Genomic DNA, 10,105 nt, shown 5'->3' on the forward strand with positions numbered 1-10,105 from the left:
CTGGTGATCTAACCCAAAGATAGCTCAGTTTGGAAAGATGGAATGAAGTTCAATCAACTGGAAGCAAAATGGAGTATACAATATACAATTTAAAAACTCTACTTTCTGATCAATGGGGAAAGTTGGTGCTAAGCTGAGGAACCAGGACATGGCCAGGAATAGTACCAGAAGTACTTCCCTACAATTAAATTCATCCCTAGGTAAATTTGAATTTGTATGCCAACATGTATTACAAAGAATTTAATATTGCTTATAATAGGAAAAAATATTTATGTGGAACCAAAGGAATAAATTCTGACAAATATATATCATAGAGTATATACAATGAAAAGAAATTAAGTAGATTCATATGTGGTAATACAGATCAATTACTAAAATGTATTATTATGTTAAAAATCCAGGTGTTAACTAGTAAGTCTGGTGTGTTACAAATATTTTATAAGAAACTTACATGAAATATAATATCACTGGAAGGGTCTATAGGATTCTGACATTAATTGTCTCTATAGGGGGTATATGATTCAGAGAAAAGGGAAAGACTCCATTTTATTTTTTTTTTCAGAGAGAGAGACAGAGCACAAATGGGGTAGAGGCAGAAAGAGAGGGAGACACAGAATCCAAAGCAGGCTTCAGGCTCCGAGCTGCCCCCTACACGGGGCTCAAACCCACAAGCCGTAAAATCATGACCTGAGCAGGAGTCAGATATTTAACTGACTGAGCCACCCAGGCACCCCAAATCTACTTTTTAATGTATAATTATTGGTATTGTTCCTTGTATCATGTGCATGAATTTCTTAAAATTATTTTAACATTAATAAAAAATAATAGGTGCTCAATCAATGTTTATTGACTTGAACAATGGTTAGAGCACATGGGCCATGTTAATCCAGGAACACTGGCCTTGGAAACAGATAAAAATATTAAATCTGGCTCTATCATAAACTAGCAGGGCAGCATTTCTTTGTACAAGGTACTTGATCTTCCAGTCACGATTTCATTTATGAGAAATTGGTATCACAGTATGCATTCTACATCTATAAGTTCATAAGATAATACACAGTAAAGCATTCTCCAAAGTATAAAAATGTCATTATTATTGTTGTTGCTGCTGTTGTGGTTATGTGGTGAGGTACGTTCTGGTCCTGTCTGGGAAGCCTCCGCAGTCAGGAAGGCGAGACGTACCATGGGTAGCTTGACTTGCTACATTGAGGGTTCAACCAAATACTTGCCAAATACTCACTGTACTTAGTACCATCTTCCTATTGTTTTGCAACTGGCTGTGAAAATATTTATGATTTCCGTTTGAGAGGAAAGTATTTGTTTGGAGAAATACTTAAACGAGTCTTTGGGGTAGAAGCAAGCCTGAGAGGGACCTTGGTGAGACAGAGAATCAGTCCTGCTCTTTTGAAAAAGGTAAAGAGGAGAGAGAGAAGGATGACAGTTGAGACCAAAAAAAGGTCAGGGGCTCAGCAATGTGACACCGCCACACCGTGTGTCACTGAAATAACAAAATGGCGAAGGTGAGCAGAGTTTGGGGGAAGCCAGTGAAAAGGCCAACTACAACATTCTGAGAGTCAAGACAACGGAGGCAGGGAGAATGAGAGGGACACAGAGGGAGAAGCACAAGAAAGAAGAAACCCAAGAACACCAAGGATCTGGCTCAGGATTATCTTAGAAGACGAAGGGGCAGGGGCCAACTTCAGGGTGATATGCTATTTCCCCAAATAGGTGCTTGGCCATTAAAGTTCAATACACCCTAATGTTAGACTGAGTTTACAAAGCACAACTCCCGGAGAGTCGGCTCAGAGGATTGATTATCCACAATCAGCCGCAGTATTCGGGAGGTGAAGTGCAAATTGCCTTCCCTGGTGCTTGACCCTTCCAAACCATAATGATAATTGCCACTGTGTTGCAAGCTGGGCTTATGAACAGCTCAGGGGTTAGCGCCCTCCCCTCAGGAAGGCTACCAAGTCGTAGGGACTGCATACATCTGATTCTGACAAATTATTAGTTTACCTGCTAATCAGTGCACAGTAGTAGGTGCTTTGTAATATCACCAAAGCAAGAAACACCACAAGTCTCCCCCCAATAAAATAAAATAAAAGAAATGAAATGAAAAATATCTACTGCTTCTTTATATTTCTAGTAAGAAATGAAACAGGCTCAATTTTAATCACACAAGCAATAAATCAAATATCAAATTTAAAACAATGAACTGCAAAGAGCTTCCTCAAAGTCACTTAGCATTGATAAATTAGTAATGTATTATTAAATTATTCATATCTTTTTTTTTCCTTAGGACCATAATGATATACTGTACACAGCACTGATAATTTACTTAGGCTGAGTCCATTCATTTAATTATGCTGCTAAACTTGGTAGGCCAATTGGTCATCATGAGAGTTTCCAGGCAAGCTAATCACAAATATATAGAACATGTCCCTTATTGTCCCCAGCGGCTAAGTGCTAAAATGCTATTTAGTGCTCAGAAGGTTAATGTCCTGCTTATGTAAATTGTCCAATTTAGCATTCGGCAGCAGTATCATAAATTCTGGCTCCAGGATTTCATTAAACGTATGTTCAAACTAGTTGACCTTAAAGGTTAACAAGCACAAGTTAAACAGGACAATTATTTAACTCACTTCTTATCAAGAGACTGAAGCATACTCGCTATTTAATGGCTCTGCATACTTCACAATTAGAATTCTTATAAGGTCCCTGATAAAACTGCAGGTCATGAATTTTCATAAGGGTGTCAGATAATAACTATTTATCTGCACTTGTTTTTCTTTCTTATAAACTTAAACTTTGATCTTAACATTCAATTAGAAATGATTCCACAGAGAAGGACTAGGTGACTCCAGGAGCTAGTGTTCGCTTTCATTCGGGTCTGCGGGCGGATTTAAAACACGGAATCCGCACCGCCATTCGTGGAAATTAATGTAAAAGTCAGAGACTCACTGTGAAGTGTGCAGAGCTCAAATGAGGCATTTGGCCCGACACTGAGTTACAGTATCTCCTACTGTTTGGGGGCATCTGATCAAACATTATTCTTTTCTTAAAAGGCCCTCAAATGCCATTAATCTCCTGGAGAAATTGCATTGTCCTTAACATTTATATTATTCTGGGTTGTAAAAGACGTAACTGAAAGTTAGATTACTCCAAGCATCCTTTTCCTTGATTCTTGTTTTCTCTCCTCGCTCTCCTTGGGCATTTTGAAATATGAGCAAAGCTCAAGGGGACTGCTGTCCTGGGCCGTGGTGACATAGAGATGTGGCCATGGGCTGACATTTCCACACACTTCTCTGTGTGGCAGGACCGGGCAGTGGCTTCAGGGACACATTGCATCGGTAACCACACACGAAGATTCTCAACAGTTGACAGCCGCTAGTCCAGGAAAGGCTCAGGAAACAATCTCCCCTTGAAGGTTCACCTGTTCCTACTATGTACTATTTGGGAGATAAAACAGTGACGAAGAGCAAAGAGGGTCTTATTAGTCAACCATGTGCTGAATTTCTGTTAGGAGCTGACATGGAGCAAAATAGGTCAAAATTGCCTATGGGCACATCTGCTGGGGGCATAATAAATATTTTTTTTAAATTTGGTAATATTCATAAAAATATAATTAAATGTAATGAGAGGAAAGGGACAGATGGGGGTGGGGGTAGGTGGGTGGATAGATATTAAATAATACCTGTGCTTGGGCCAGGACTTCTTGCACTTATTATTCCCCGAGGTTGCTTATTGTAAAAAGGTATTTAAAGAAATAATATAAGGAAGAAATATTTTCTAGCATGAAAAAATGTGACACTGTTTTATACCCTCTTGTGTTGCTCCTCATCCAAACTTCATCTTGTGAATATTGGCTTCAAATCCTGCCTGAAAGGGGACATAAATAAAGTGAAATGGCTAATGGACTAAAAACACTTATGATCAGGTTTTCATAACTAACATTATTGATAGCTTCCTTCGCACATGCACTCACACATAGCGCAATATCCATTCCCAAAGTAAGATTTAGAGCCCTATTTGCAATAAAAAGGCTAGCACATGCAAATAAAGAATGCGAAAGTGAGGCCAGCAGATGGCAATCCCCCAGAAAGGGAGAAAAATGCCTCCCCCAAAGCAAAACTGACCGCAAGGTTCTGTTTAGAACCTTTTTTCAGATTTCAGACGTGCCTGGGCTTTTTCTCCATGCCCTGGAACAATCTTTAGGGACAGAGAGTGGCTTAGTCCTTAATTTGGAAACGACCACTCCTTTCTACTTCATGGCATTAATATTTGAGTTTGGTCAGGTAAATAGGTGTGTATGTCTGTCCGTTGAAACAATAGCAAGATCGTCATGCAGGAAATGTGACCGTACAAATAAGGAGGGTGGCAAGATGAGAATTATTTTCATAGGGTCTGGTGCATTCCATGTCCATTTTAACGTGGTCTTCCTGGGTTTTCTCCTCATCGATTTCTCCATTTTAGTAAACACAGTTGGAGAAAAACTTTTCCCAGAAATTAATTTCATGTTGAAAAATGCCTTACGAGTAACTATTTAAAAATATTTTAGCTGTAATGACAATGCAAAGATACTAACAAAGCAGAAAGCATTTTATCTGCCTCTTGCTATTTAGATGCAGTTTGGGGGGCATGACTTTTTTCTATTTTAGTTTGTGCCACTCCTACGTCAGCAGAAAAATCTTTTCCTTCCAAATCTGGACTTATTATTATACTATTAAAAATTAAGTCTAGATTACCTAGTAAACTATAAATTATGGATTTATTAAATCAATTAGAAACAGCATTTAAGGAATTGGTATAGTTACTCATGTGTACTGTTTCCATTACAGTAGAGTCCTCTCCTTCAATTATATTGAAAATATGAAAACAGTGGAATCTTGGTGTACTGTCCCCTTTGGGGGGAGCTGTGCATTCATATTGGAGTTTGCCTAATATTAGGTACAGCCTGAGGTATATACTCAATGGTATTGTTATAGCATCATATGGTCACAGATGGTAGCTACACTTGTGGTGAGCACAGCATAATGTATAGAGTTGTTGAATCACTATGTTATACATCAGACACTAATGTAACATTGTGTGTCAATTACACACACACACACACACACACACGTGTGTGTGTGTGTGTGTGTGTGTGTAGTTGTATATACAAATATAAAAGGGCATCTGGGTAACTCAGTCAGTTAAGTGTCCAACTCTTGATTTCAGCTCAGGTCATGATCTTGTGGTTCGTGGGATCAAGCTCCAGGTCAGGCTCTGCACTGATAGCACAGAGTCTGCTTGGGATTCTCTCTCTTTCTCTCTCCTCTCTCTCTCTGCCCCTCCCCTGCTCATGTCCTTTCTCTCTCAAAATAAATAAACAGAAAAAGTAAAAAATATATATAAATATATGTATTTGAATTTGTCATCTCTGTACTCTAAAGACTAATGATAAGTTCAAAGTTATACAGCAATCAAGAACAAAACCTAGGGCACCTGGGTGGCTCAGTCGGTTGAGTGTCAGACTCTTGGTTTCAACTCAGGTCATGGTCTCATGGTTGGTGAGATTGAGGCTGCCTCTGCCTCTGTGCTCATGGGGCTGAGCCTGCTTGGGATTCTCTCTCTCCCTCTCTCTCTGTCACTCTCTCTCAAAATAAATAAATGAACATTTTAAAAAAGAGAACAAAACCTTCCTTCCTTTCAGAATCTGATGATCCCCAAAAATCTTATGACTGACAGAAAAAAATATTTTATACAAGGAATTGCAACAGGGACATCAAGCATGATACTATTGTCTGAGTTTGAGTGTGATAGAGAACAAAGAAAAGCGTGACAAGAGAGGGGCAATACAACTACAGATTTGTCACAAATGGAGTAGTCATTGCTCAGAGCCATGCATAGGCCCCACTGCCAACAGCAAACACAAGCTCGGGTGTAATCAACAGTACCTACAGGAGAGCTGGGAACCGTGAGACTCGTGTGGCACTACTCCCACAGCCCTCATTCTAGCCACGCTCCCCTCCCAGCAAAGAAAGCGCCAGAGGTCCCGGTCATGAAGCTGCAGGTTAGCATCGATCCCAAGAGCGTCCATTCCAGGACAGGCTGCTCAAATGTATTCCACGTCGTGCAACATCTAGGAGTGGGAATCCTGGCGGATATCAAGAATGACTGCCAGCTGGGTAAAGAAACATGAAAGATATGGCACCTGGGTGACTCAGTCGGTTGAGTGGCTGAGTCTTGATTTTGGCTCAGGTCATGGTCTCACGGTTCGTGGGATCGAGCTCTGCATTAGGCCTCTTGGGGTCCTCTTTCCCCTCTCTCTCTCTCTCAAAAATAAATAAATAACTTTAAAGAAAGATGGAAGACATGCTGGAACAAGAGAGGGGAGGCAGTTGTTGTGAGTTGACTTGTCTTCCGCAGAAACACGCTGAAATCTCTGGTGCCTGTGAATGTGATCTTACTTGGAAAAGGGTCTTTTATATACCAGCCACCCACTATGTGCTGGATATTGGAGGTATGAGTTATAGAAACTTTACTCAAGAACTGTCATTCCCCTTCTCCAAAGCTCAGTTTCCTCGTGTGTTAATTTGGGGATAATTGGGGGCGCCTGGGTAGCTTAGTCGGTTGAGCGTCTGACTTTCGCTTAGGTCATGATCTCACGGTTCGTGGGTTCGAGCCCCGNCTTTTGATGTGGCTGGTGTTATATTATTTGAAAGGAATCAGGGTCAAGGTGAAGGATAGGAGTCCCACCCTAAATGTTCTGTATTAAATTAGTCTATCACATAGCCAACATTATTCCATTAGTTAACAGGTCTATTGTCCTCCATTCAAATGCAAACATTTTGGGGCACCTGGGTGGCTTAGTCGGTTAAGCGTCCGACTTTCACTTAGGTCATGATCTGGCGGTTCGTGGGTTCGAGCCCCACGTCGGGCTCTGTGCTGACTGCCAGCTCAGAGCCTGGAGCCTATTTCAGAGTCTGTGTCTCCCTCTCTCTCTGACCCTCCCCTGTTCACGCTGTCTCTCTCTCCTAGAAATAAATTTTAAAAAATCTGATTATAATTTGGGGCTAATTGTAACACCTAATTCATGGGGGAAAGTATAAGGGATGGGTGAGATATAATACACGTGAACAGGAGTGTAAAGCCCAGTAATATTAGCTATTATTTCCACTGATTGAAAATTCCTTAAGAGTAAAAACAATTTACTATTTACCTTTGTACCCCTGCATCTTGCACAATGTTTGGCATTCAGCAAATACTTAATAAATATTTACTGTATGATTAAGAACACCAGCACGGATCAAATTAGTCACATCCTGGTCTGCTCTTCTTTATTCAACTAGTATAGCACTTTGAACATTAAACCCTACGATGTGAGAGTATATCATGGGCACCTTTGTAATCCTCTGCCCCTTACCTGACATAATCCCTGGAACATAGAAGGTACTTGGTATTTATCTGAGTAAAAAGTCTGTCAGTTAATAAGCATTCTAAATAGAAAACTTATGGCAGGAAAAAGCAGCACTGAGATATGTCTTCTTCAAGAACTGGTGTCTATCCCCTTGGCTGGCTGCAAATACTGATGATTTTAAATTCGTAGACTCTTCCTTCCTCAGGCTTTGAAATAATCCTAGCCATGCTTATTAGTATCTAAAAGGCTGGGTCGACATTAGGCAAGATTTCCATGAAGAAGGGACTTTTCACGTAACATTTAGATGATGAGTAGGAGTTGTCAGGGAGAAATCTACAAAGAGCTAGAAATGGGAGAGAAGATAGCATACTTGCAAAACTCATAGACATCCAGCAGGCCTGAAGCATAATAAGTGAGGGGGAGAGTAATCCAAGATGAGGCTGAGAGGTAGGCAGGGGCTAAGGCCAAGATTTTCAACCTTGGCACTGTTGACATTTGGGGTCAGATAATTCTTTGTTGCAGGGTTCTCTCCTGTGCCTTGCAGGATGTTTAGCAGTATAATCACTAGATGCCAATAGCACACCCCAGTGTAACAACCAAAAATGTCTCCAGGTACTGCCAAAAGTCTCCTTAGCGAATATACTCTCTGGGATTGAGAGTCAATCCCATTAGGCCATTGCATAGCCTTGCAGGCCTCGTGAAAAAGGACAGGAGGTTCCTGCGATTGACTTGCATTTTGAAAAAAAAATAATAATAAAAATAAATCACTCTGCTTAGTGCATGCAGGGAGACCATCTGGGAGGCCACCGCAAGAGGTTCACGGGAGGGATTTTGGAGGTTTTGACCAAGATAGTGGCAGGAGAATGGAAAGAAGCTGATAGATTCAGGAGGAATTAGAAGTAAAAGGCCAATTGTGTTGATAATCTTGGAGGCATGCATTTTGTAAATGGCCATTTCACTGTTTGATCTGACCCCACTCAAGCCCTAGGAAAGATCCAGCAGAGCAGGGCTTCCTGTTATCATCTGATTTCAATTGGTTACATCCTTTTCTCAGATTCAGGAACCTTCTTTGCTTATTAGCTATTGCTTATCCCTGTAATTTCTAACTCTACACTTTTTATTAATGTTGACCTTGGAACTGGCTGTGATCTGAAGGACATGGTTTGATTTCCCCTTGAAGTGAAACTCAAGCAACACATGCCCTTTTTGATTACCTACTTGTTTGTCCTGGAAGCAGGATTACTAGAAGCTTGTCAAAGCTTTACATTGATCTTTACAAGGAAAACTCGGGAAGAATCTCAGTTTTAAAGGAAAAAAATATATAATTGTTAAGTGTACCATGGTCTAAGCATCTGCTGAAGGCCACAGTATGGTCTTTTGGTTATCTCACAGAAAAATCAACAGTTGTCAGAATATATTTATTACCCTATTTAGTGGATTTCAGTAACAATCTCATGCCCACCCCCCTCACAGTACAAGCCTTTTTTCATTAGTAGAAGAAGGAACAAAAGGTCATAGCTTTCCTGAAACTTCTATACACTAATTGGAGAGACACTTTACCAGGTAAGGCTGAACATAATTGGGCCATTACTGAATCCTACCACAAAATTAAAAGTATAAAATTTTATCCTTGTTGGTTTTCCTGTGAGTGAAACACAGATCATCAATGGATCTTCAAAGGGTAGCGAGAATATTACTGATTGGTTTTCCAAATGAGAGATTCCATCTCCAGGGATTCTATTAATATTCCACATGTTAAAAGAACCTTATTGGACTGGCAGCCATTTGGGACCTGCTCCTGATCCAAAGCAATTCTAAATATCTAGTTTTACAGTCATGAACCTTATTCAATGGCAAGTTCAGGAAATAACATTGATGTTCGAAGAAAACGCTTTCCTTCAGAAAGTCCTCAAAGTGTCCTTAAAGCCAGAAGTTTTCCAGGAACAATTCAATAAGACGCCTTCAAAATAGCCTGTGTGTAAATATACATAATAACAAAAATGTGGTACCATTTCAACCTAGAGCTATATGTAAATGTCTGAATTAGGACATCTGAACCTGGTCTCAAATCACTAAGAATCATTTGCTTCATGGACACACTTTTACTTGAAGTGAAGCTAGCTACTAAGTCCTATTGCAAATCTGAACATTCTTCATCCATTAATCTTTCCTCCTGTGCAATGACAAGGGCCTTGTGCAATGAGTTTGGTGAAGTCAAAGCCCAATGTTGTTTAGTTTCCTTCTTAAGAAAACTAAATTTGGGGGTGCCTGAGGGACTTTGTCAGTTGGGCAAACAACTCTTGATTTTGGTTCAGGTTATGATCTCATGGTTTGCAACACTAAGCCCCGCATTGGGTTCTGCATCGACAGCTTGGAGCCTGCCTGAGATTCTCTTTTCCTTTCCCTCTGCCCCTCCCCCACTCATGCTTTTTTTTTCTCTCTCTATTTTTTTTAATGTTTTATTTATTTCTGAGACAGAGAGACAGCGTAAGCAGGGGAGGGTCAGAGAGAGAGGGAGACACAGAATCTGAAGCAGGCTCTAAGCTAGCTGTCAGCACAGAGCCCGACGTGGGGCTCGAACCCATGAACCGTGAGATCATGACCTGAGCTGAAGTTAGATGCTCAATGACTGAGCCACCCAGGCACCCCCCTCTCTCTCTAAATACACTTAAAAAAAGAAAAGAAAATGAAATTTCATGTTTTCCA

This window comes from Hyaena hyaena, unplaced genomic scaffold, assembly GCF_003009895.1.
Source record: "Hyaena hyaena isolate Hyena2069 unplaced genomic scaffold, ASM300989v1 scaffold_805, whole genome shotgun sequence".
Classification (NCBI taxonomy): domain Eukaryota; kingdom Metazoa; phylum Chordata; class Mammalia; order Carnivora; family Hyaenidae; genus Hyaena; species Hyaena hyaena.